General features: G+C 34.3%; 1 pseudogene; it reads right to left on the bottom strand.

The window, feature by feature from the left end:
* Window positions 1-1,022: 1,022 nt before the first annotated feature.
* Window positions 1,023-1,676, bottom strand: LOC149184385 (L-type lectin-domain containing receptor kinase S.4 pseudogene; annotated as a pseudogene).
* Between the last annotated feature and the right edge of the window lie 8,520 nt (window positions 1,677-10,196).

Raw genomic sequence — 10,196 nt, 5'->3', positions numbered from 1 at the left:
CAAAATATGTAACACAATATACATTTTGGGATTTTTTTTTTTTTTGGAATTGTCTGTTTATGGTGATTACATTCAAGATTTTTGTTTTACTGAGTTTTCATTTAGTATATAGAAATAAAAATATAAAACAATAAATATAATATTATAAATATACATAAATCTATTTATTGATATGTTTATTTTATAATATATCTAGCATTATCAAGATTTCAAAAAATCACACAAATAATTAATTTATAATTTTATTTTAAATAATTATTACTATTATAAATTATTAAAAAATAATATAAGTATTAAACATATATATTTTTAAGAGTATATGTAACAAGATTCTTAATCATGAATTTTTTTAATTTGTAGATAGACTTTGTTACAATATAATAAATTTTCAATATTATAGGCCCAAAAAACTATAGCTAATCTCATAATCAAAAATTTATATTAATTATAACTCATTATATATATATATATATATATATATATATATATTGAAAAGAAAAAGGGTGTAACTCCTTTTGAGATAAATCTCAGATATCATTTTGGGATTCAACTGCGTTAAGTAAGTCATTCACGTATGACCGTTTCCATGAGAGGTAGTCGTAACTGACTAATTTCTCATGATTTTTTGAATAGTTCACTTAGCACTCATTGCATCGGGTGATGCTCACAGGGGTGAAGAAGTGGGATTGAAACTAGTGAAATGAATTACATAACATCAATCATCACTTCCGGGGCTTGCACCCGGTAACCAGGACTTCCCAGGAGGTCACCCATCCCAGAACGCCTCTGGCTCAATCGCGCTTAACTATGGAGTTTTCCCCACAATCAAGCCCACTTAGCTTGCTACCCCATTTGCAAAACCTTAGCAAGTATTGTGCTTCTTGATTAATAAGAGAATGTGTCGATGTCTCTGTATGTAGTTGCATTCATTCACCATGACTTATGCATGATGGTTTCCAGTACGCCATGCGTTTGGAGGTTATGGCATGGAGCATACATGATAGTATGCTCAAGTTTTTAAATTATGCGCGGGCTAATGAAATTAAAATTTGAAATTGCTCTGGAAAATCAACCCTGCCTTCATTTTCTTCAAAAACCCAAACCTTTATGACATGGCTTTGGCTCTCAACGCCGAGATGAACCAGGTTCCGGTGTTGTAGGCGCCCCATGCTCGAGATCTCTGCAACAAACCCCTTCATTCCTTCTGTGACCTCCGTAGTAATGCATTTCACTGTGACTTCTTGGTCGCTGCTGGGGAGAACACCCTTGTAAACCATGCCGAAACCCCCGTACCCCAAAATGTTTTCGCCCCAGAACCCACTCGTGGCAATAATGAGCTCCTTGTAAGCGAATCTATGGGGCCAATATTCCTTCTCCCATTCTTCGATCGTTTCCCTGTTTATTGCTCTTTTCAGAAACACAGCCACCACAATCGCCAGCAAGAAGAGAACCAGAGCGGCCACAACAATGCCAGCTATGACTCTCCGGCTCAGACGTTCCGAATACATGTTGGCAAATGAAGAGAGACATGACACATCGAGGGGAGGCGCCTCTCCTTCGGTGGTGAAGCTCCACGGCATAATGTAATGGTCTTCCACGTAAATCCCCGTCGCCACCGAAAAGCCAACGAACATCTTCTCCCGCAGAACATTGTGCAGATCAATTTTTCGAGACATCAGCAGTCTCTGCAGTCTGGACAAGCCAGCGATCGTGATGGTAACGTTGAGGAGACTTTATCCTTGGTTATTAGGTTTGTGGATATGAATTTTTAATTTTTACCATAACCCTTTCTAATGTTAAAATGCACTCTCTATTTTTCTTAAATAACATTATTTAAGGAGCAGTAGAATAATGTTAAAACCATGTTTAGTGAAAGAATTACATAAACTATTACAAGATATCATTCCCTATTCAAGAATTTATATGTAATTTAAGGGGAAAATAAAGTATACAAAATCATACATCAATAACATCTAATTTTCCATCCTAAGCTTACCTTGCAGAGGTCGATAAACTCAAATTCTCAGGAAGAAGAGCTTAATTAGCAATACAACATGCAAATTTTCAAGCTTCCCTACTTATAACTCTTCTATATTTTGGTCTATATCCTTCCAAAGGGAATTATATACACATATTAGCATATGTGAGTTCATTTGTAAGAACAATGCAAGACTAAAGTAAGATTTAAGAGAGAAAGATACGATATTTACAAACATATATTATAGTGCATAGGTTTAATAGTTTCTTTTCTCACTCATTTTAAAATTTAGCATTTTATCTAAACTATTTCATTTTTTTATTTTGGTGGTAATGACATAAACAACAATTTTATTTGGAAGTAATTGCAATGGTGAATACAAGAAAGTGTAGAAGTTTGTAGATTAAATTTGGTGTCTTTGCTAGTATCTAGGAAGATTTATACAACAATAGATACATGAACAATAATTTTCCTTATTAGCACTAGAAAACATTTCAAATTGCAAAATAAACAAAGGAGAACGACCCAACCAGAGGCAAGGAGCATATATAACCCATCATTTTCCGGTCGGCGCTCTCTCGAAAGCCTACACCATTCCGACTTACGCCTGTCATGTAGTTAATGCAGACTATCCACCTATATCCATTGAATGCCACAAGATTTCAAACTCAAGAAGTTGAGCGGTAAATTTTCAAAATTCAAATGAAATGGTGGGTGGGTGGCTATTGATGGTGGTGGGGGAAGAAGAGGGAAAATAATGGAAGGGCTTATGGAATTCTCTGCCCCCAATTTATTCAGCTCTGCTCCCGCTTGCACCTCGCCGAAGGAAACCAGGGAAGCAATCAACCTGGAACGTCCGTCTCTAGACGAGAAAAGTCTCACTTACGAACACTGCCTACCGCTGATAAGGACGCTGGAGAGCCCAAAGAGCAGGGACTGCAGTGAATTAATGTCATTGAATCAGGCTGCAATGATGGATCGAGATTGTTTCAATCTTTGGAACTCTAGCTGTGCCTTCAGCGGAGCAGAAATTCCATAGTCAAGTCAAATAGGAAGACAGGAACAACGAGAACGAGTTTGCCCCATTGGATTGAGCAAAGGAGGGTCACGATTTACCGTGGAAAAAACAAAGGGAACTGTTGTAAAGTCAAAGTTATTCTCACCGTAGATATGAATATCATTAACATTGCTAAGTCACGTTGAAGTGTAGCTAAACTCGTTTGAAAAATGTTGTGGATTTTTGTTATAAATATTAAAGTAAAAATATATATTAAGTCTACATGTGTGTATGTTTTCGCAACAATTAAAACGATGGAATGGGAATGGTAAACAAGAGGAACCCTGAGCTTGTATTAATTAATTAATTAATTGATCTTGTTCATGTATCTACATCGTATATGCGCAAATTCCATACACAGAAATTTCGCATATACGGAAATTGTGCATATACGAAAGATATGCGCATATACGGAAATTGTGCATATACGGAAGATATGCGCATATCTTCCGTATATCCCTAACTTTCCTATATGTGCATATATTCCGTATATGCACATCGTTTATGTATCTACATCGTATATGCGCAAATTCCATATACAGAAATTGCGCATATAGGAAATTGTGCATATACGGAAGATACGCGCATATCTTCCGTATATGCACAATTTCCGTATATGCGCAATTTCTGTATATGGAATTTGCGCATATACGATGCAGATACATAAATGACGTGCATATACGGAAGATATGCACATATAGGAAAGTTAGGGATATACGGAAGATATGCGCATATCTTCCGTATATGCGCAATTTCCGTATATGCGCATATCTTCCGTATATGCACAATTTCCGTATATGCAAAATTTCTGTATATGGAATTTGCGCATATACAATGTAGATACATGAACGAAGATATGTACAAATTCCATACACAGAAATTTCGCATATACGGAAATTGTGCATATATGGAAATTGCGCATATATGGAAGATATGCGCATATCTTCCGTACATCCCTAACTTTCCTATATGTGCATGTCTCCATATATGCAGGTCGTTTATGTATCTGCATCGTATATGCGCAAATTCCATATACAGAAATTGCGCATATACGGAAATTGTGCATATACGGAAGATACACACGTATCTTCCGTATATGCACAATTTCCGTATATGCGCAATTTCTGTATATGGAATTTGCGCATATACGATGCAGATACATAAACGACGTGCATATACGAAAGATATGCACATATAAGAAAGTTAGGGATGTACGGAAAATATGCGCATATCTTCCGTATATGCGTAATTTCCGTATAATAAGGAATCCATACAGGTGAGAGTGGTTTTTGATGGAGGAGGAATGACCTGTTGAAGAGTTTTGTGAACCCAACGTTTCGGACTACAAAGTGAGTCCATCATCAGGGGAAGCGACAGAAGATGATCTTTTAAAATTTCCGTATATGCGAAATTTCTGTGTATGGAATTTGTACATATCTTCGTTCATGTATCTACATCGTATATGCGCAAATTCCATATACAGAAATTTCGTATATACAGAAATTGTGCATATACGGAAGATATGCACATATCTTCCGTATATTAATAACTTTCCTATATGTGCATATCTTTCGTATATGCACGTCGTTTATGTATCTGTATCGTATATGGGCAAATTCCACAAAAATTGCTCATATACAAAAATTGTGCATATACAGAAGATACGCAGGTATCTTCCGTATATGCACAATTTCCGTATATGCGAAATTTCTGTGTATGGAATTTATACATATCTTCGTTCATGTATCTACATCATATATGCGCAAATTCCATATACAGAAATTTCGCATATACGAGAATTGTGCATATACGGAAATTGTGCATATACGGAAGATATGCGCATATCTTCCGTATATCCCTAACTTTCCTATATGTGCATATCTTTCATATATGCACGTCGTTCATGTATCTGCATCGTATATGCGCAAATTCCATATACAGAAATTATGCATATACGGAAGATATGCGGATATATTCCGTATATGCATAATTTCCATATATGCGCAATTTCTGTATATGGAATTTGCGCATATACGATGCAGATACATGAACGACGTGCATATACGGAATATATGCACATATAGGAAAGTTAGGGATATACGAAAGATATGCGCATATCTTCCATATATGCGCAATTTCCGTATATGCACAATTTCCGTATATGCGAAATTTCTGTATATGGAATTTGCGCATATACGATGTAGATACATGAACGAAGATATGTACAAATTCCATATACAGAAATTGCGCATATACAGAAATTTTACATATACAGAAGATATGCGCATATACGGAAATTGCGCATATACAGAAAATATGCGCATATCTTCTGTATATCCCTAACTTTCTTATATGTGAATATCTTCCGTATATGCACGTCGTTTATGTATCTGCATCGTATATGCGCAAATTCCATATACAGAAATTGCGCATATACGGAAATTGTGCATATATGGAAGATACACAAATTCCATATACAGAAACTGCGCATATACGGAAATTGTGCATATACGGAAGATACGCGCGTAAATTCCGTATACATAAATTGTGCAATTCCCGTATATGCACAATTTCCGTATATGCGCAATTTCTGTATACGGAATTTACGCGCGTATCTTCCGTATATGCACAATTTCCGTATATGCGCAATTTCTGTATATGGAATTTGCGTATCTTCCGTATATGCACAATTTCCGTATATGCGCAATTTCTGTATATGGAATTTGCGCATATACGATGCAGATACATGAATTACGTGCATATACGGAAGATATGCACATATAGAAAAGTTAGTGATATACGGAAGATATGCGCATTTCTTCCGTATATGCGTAGTTTCTGCATATGCGCATATCTTCCGTATATGCACAATTTCCGTATATGTGCAATTTCTGTATATGGAATTTGCGCATATACGATGTAGATATATGAACGAAGATATATACAAATTCCATATACAGAAATTGCGCATATACGAAAATTGTGCATATACAGAAGATATGCGCATATATAGAAATTGCGCATATACGGAAGATATGTGCATATCTTCCGTATATCCCTAACTTTCCTATATGTGCATATCTTCCGTATATGCACGTCGTTCATGTATCTGCATCGTATATGTGCAAATTCCATATACAAAAATTGCGCATATACATAAATTGTGCATATATGGAAGATATGCGCATATATTTCGTATATGCACAATTTCCGTATATGTGCAATTTTTGTATATGGAATTTGCGCATATACGATGCAGATACATGAACGGCGTGCATATACAGAAGATATGCACATATAGGAAAGTTAGGGATATACGAAAGATATGCGCATATACAGAATATATGCGCACATCTTCCATATATGCACAATTTCCATCCATGCATAATTTTTGTATATGGAATTTGCGCATATACAATGTAGATATATGAACGAAGATATGTACAAATTCCATATACAAAAATTGCGCATATACGGAAATTGTGCATATACGGAAGATATGCACATATCTTCCGTATATGCGCAATTTCCGTATATGGAATTTGCGCATATACAATGTAAATACATGAATGAAGATATGTACAAATTCCATATACAGAAATTGCGCATATACGGAAATTGTGCATATACGGAAGATATGCGCATATCTTCCGTATATCCCTAACTTTTCCTATATGTGCATATCTTCCATATATGCATGTCGTTCATGTATCTGCATCGTATATGCGCAAATTCCATATACAGAAATTGCGCATATACGGAAATTGTGCATATACGGAAAATACGCGCATATCTTCTGTATATGCACAATTTCTGTATATGTGCAATTTCTGTATATGGAATTTGCGCATATACGATGCAGATACATGAACGACGTGCATATACGGAAGATATGCACATATAAGAAAGTTAGGGATATACGGAAGATATGTGCATATCTTCCGTATATGCGCATATCTTCCGTATATGCACAATAGATATGCGCATATCTTCCGTATATGCACAATTTCCGTATATGCGCAATTTCTGTATATGGAATTTGCGCATATACGATGTAGATACATGAACGAAGATATGTACAAATTCCATATACAGAAATTGCGCATATACGGAAATTGTGCATATACGGAAGATATGCACATATACAGAAATTGTGCATATACGGAAGATATGCGCATATCTTCCGTATATCCCTAACTTTCCTATATGTGCATATCTTCCGTATATGCACGTCGTTCATGTATCTACATCATATATGCGCAAATTCCATATACAGAAATTGCGCATATACCTCCAACTGCTAAAAATAGATTCCTAAATATTTTCCATTTTTCACCTATTTATTAACCTTTATATTCTATTCTAATAAAATCATAGTAGAAAATAATAATACTCTTCATTAGAGTTGTCTTTAGTGAGGCTTTTTGGATCTAATTTCTCTAAAATTCCATAGGAATTTATTGAAATCACAAGCTTGATAGGTAACCCCTGCACAATCAAAGTGCACTAGGAGTTTTTCAGGGTGTTGAATCCATATATATAGTAAAAAAAACCAGTTTAAATAACACAAATCAAGATTTCACCTCAAATTTTTCCACAGCACCGAAAAGTCCAAAATATAGTACTAAAGAAAACTCCTTCATTCATATATATATATATATAGGTATAAACTTAAAAATTATTATAAATAGATAAATATTAGGATTTAAGATTAAAAAAGTTTTTTTTTGAAACTCTAGTCGTTATTGGTATTTTACATGGATGTATATCCAAAAAATTTTGGAGGAAGATTGAAGAAATCCAAAAGTAGTTTATACCCTAGAACCTTAAGATTAAAGGAAATACTCCCTACCATGTCCACCTGCAAGCCTTACCCCATTGAAAGGACAATTTACTAGGAATCTTATGTATAAGAAGAAATTATACAACATGAATGCGAAGAGGTTCCTAAAATTGCTTCTAGCTCTACCCAAAACCCCCACCTTCTACTCAAACTGGGGAGGCATAAGGATGCCTAATCATGGTTGGGTCATTGGGAAATAAAGGAAGAGATCATCTTGCAGAACCCATACAATATTAAAAATATTGTTACTTCCAAATTTAAGGAGAAATTATGGGACAACGAAGAGCTCGAAGGAAAAAGAAAACTAAGATATTATACGGAGGTGATTAACCCCAATCTAAAAAACCAAAATTGTCTTTCTATATTGACTAGTGTTAAGAAGAAAATGAACATTGCCAAGATAATAACAAATTCTCATCAACTTCAGAGTGAAACTGAACATCCTCCAATTCCCAAAATCCCATGGGATGAATGGGTTTCACCTATGGGATCCTAAGAGGGTTGAAGATGAAAAACATTTTTTCTTCAATTTTCCATTTCATACTCACACTCAATCTAATCTTCAAAATATTTGTCACACTACTAATCTTCTTGATCTTTTAAATCAATAAAACTATGTTTATTTTGGAATTCTTCTCACACTTCTTTTTTATTATAAAAATAAAATGTTAAAGAATACCTTCTTAAGGTTGGGTAAACCATATAGGTATTAGTGGATGTTCTTCTTCATCATTAGGGTCATGATCATCATATATTACTCAATATTATTTATTTATTTATTTTCTTTCTTTCCTTCTACATATAGAGAAATTAGGAGATTTGTGATTGATGTAACTAGGCAACAGACACAAAAAGACACACCCTCAAAAAGTAAGGGATGTCAGGAGCATGATGTAGTTCTCTGTTAAGGGAATTTATATTTATAACTATATGTGACCATAAAAAATGCATCATAATTAGCTAATTAGTTTTAATTATTTCCTTAAATATATCCAATAATATCTCCCTAACTATCTCCTATGATCTATCCATTATTTCATCCATGATTTTTTCAACAATATTCATCTCTATATTTGCTAGATTTTCTCCACCTCAAGGCAGGACTCTATCAATCAATTTGTTGTTGATCACTATTAGTTTAGCATTGACCAATGCAAGTTATAATATTTAACTTTGAAAAAGGAATATTTATTTTTCAATATTATTGAAGAAATTATTTTTCAAGCATTTGATTGGACCATAAATTGAAGGTCTTATTGTAGCCTTTTTACAATAAAATGCCATGTGGATAATTGCCTCATATTTTTTTGCCATAATTTTTAAATGCAGTTGCAATATTTATGCCATGATTTTTAGATATTTGTGGAATAAATTTTCATTATTAAGCTTCATAGGAAAACCATCTAAAATTAAATTCTTCGAAAATAGCTCATACTCACATAAATGACATATTTACCATCAAGTATTTGTATAAAAGATAGATAGGACCAAGATGTAAATAAATATACTTACCAAGAGTAACTTCCCACCCTTATTTATGTGCCTTTCAACACTTTAACAAGTAGGAGACTTAGTTGTGGTTACTACCTACCAAAAAAGTACGCAAGTTCTTTCCCCTTCGCAGACAATTAATTTTTCCACTTCATATATTAATTTGCAAATTTTCTAAAAGCATAATTTCCACTTGAGTAGCAGGGACTACCCTACCCTGGACCACTTTCTCTTACATAGACTTTCTAGAATATGCATACACTATTACAATATTCATAATATCATCCATTAAAAATTACAAATAGGTACTATTTTTTTATGTCTCCTCTTTAACGAGCATTCTTCATTAAATTAGTCCTTTCTCATTATTTGCCTTTGTTGTCCTTTTTCTTCATCTTTAATAGTTATTTGGTCTTCTTCCTTCTTGATCTTCTCTGCTATCATCTTGTACCTACATAAATATTAGTTGAAGTACATATGAAAGAATCACCATCTACTAGAATAAATGGGTTGTCAGTCGTTATATCCACTAGTTCTCTAGAAAACTTATTCTCATACATGCTTCATCAACCATTCTTCCATCAAAATTTGCATACATATCCCTCTTACTCTATATCACCACTCTCATTTTCATCGTCCTCAATCTCCTGGGTTCCTGACTCAATTGTAACCTTGATGTCGATGCTCCTACATCATACTCCCTAGGAAAAAAAATCTTCATAGACACACATCCATGGGTCCTCTATCTCTTGCAAAATTTTTCCTCATAGTTATCTCTTCTTTTTCGTATCCTCAATCATCATTTTATTCCTACACAAGACCCTTTT

This window comes from Pinus tabuliformis, chromosome 3_2 (assembly GCF_031772625.1).
Source record: "Pinus tabuliformis cultivar Carrire ecotype Pingquan chromosome 3_2, CPIR1, whole genome shotgun sequence".
NCBI lineage: Eukaryota > Viridiplantae > Streptophyta > Pinopsida > Pinales > Pinaceae > Pinus > Pinus tabuliformis.
This window is presented reverse-complemented; position numbering and strand designations above follow the sequence as displayed.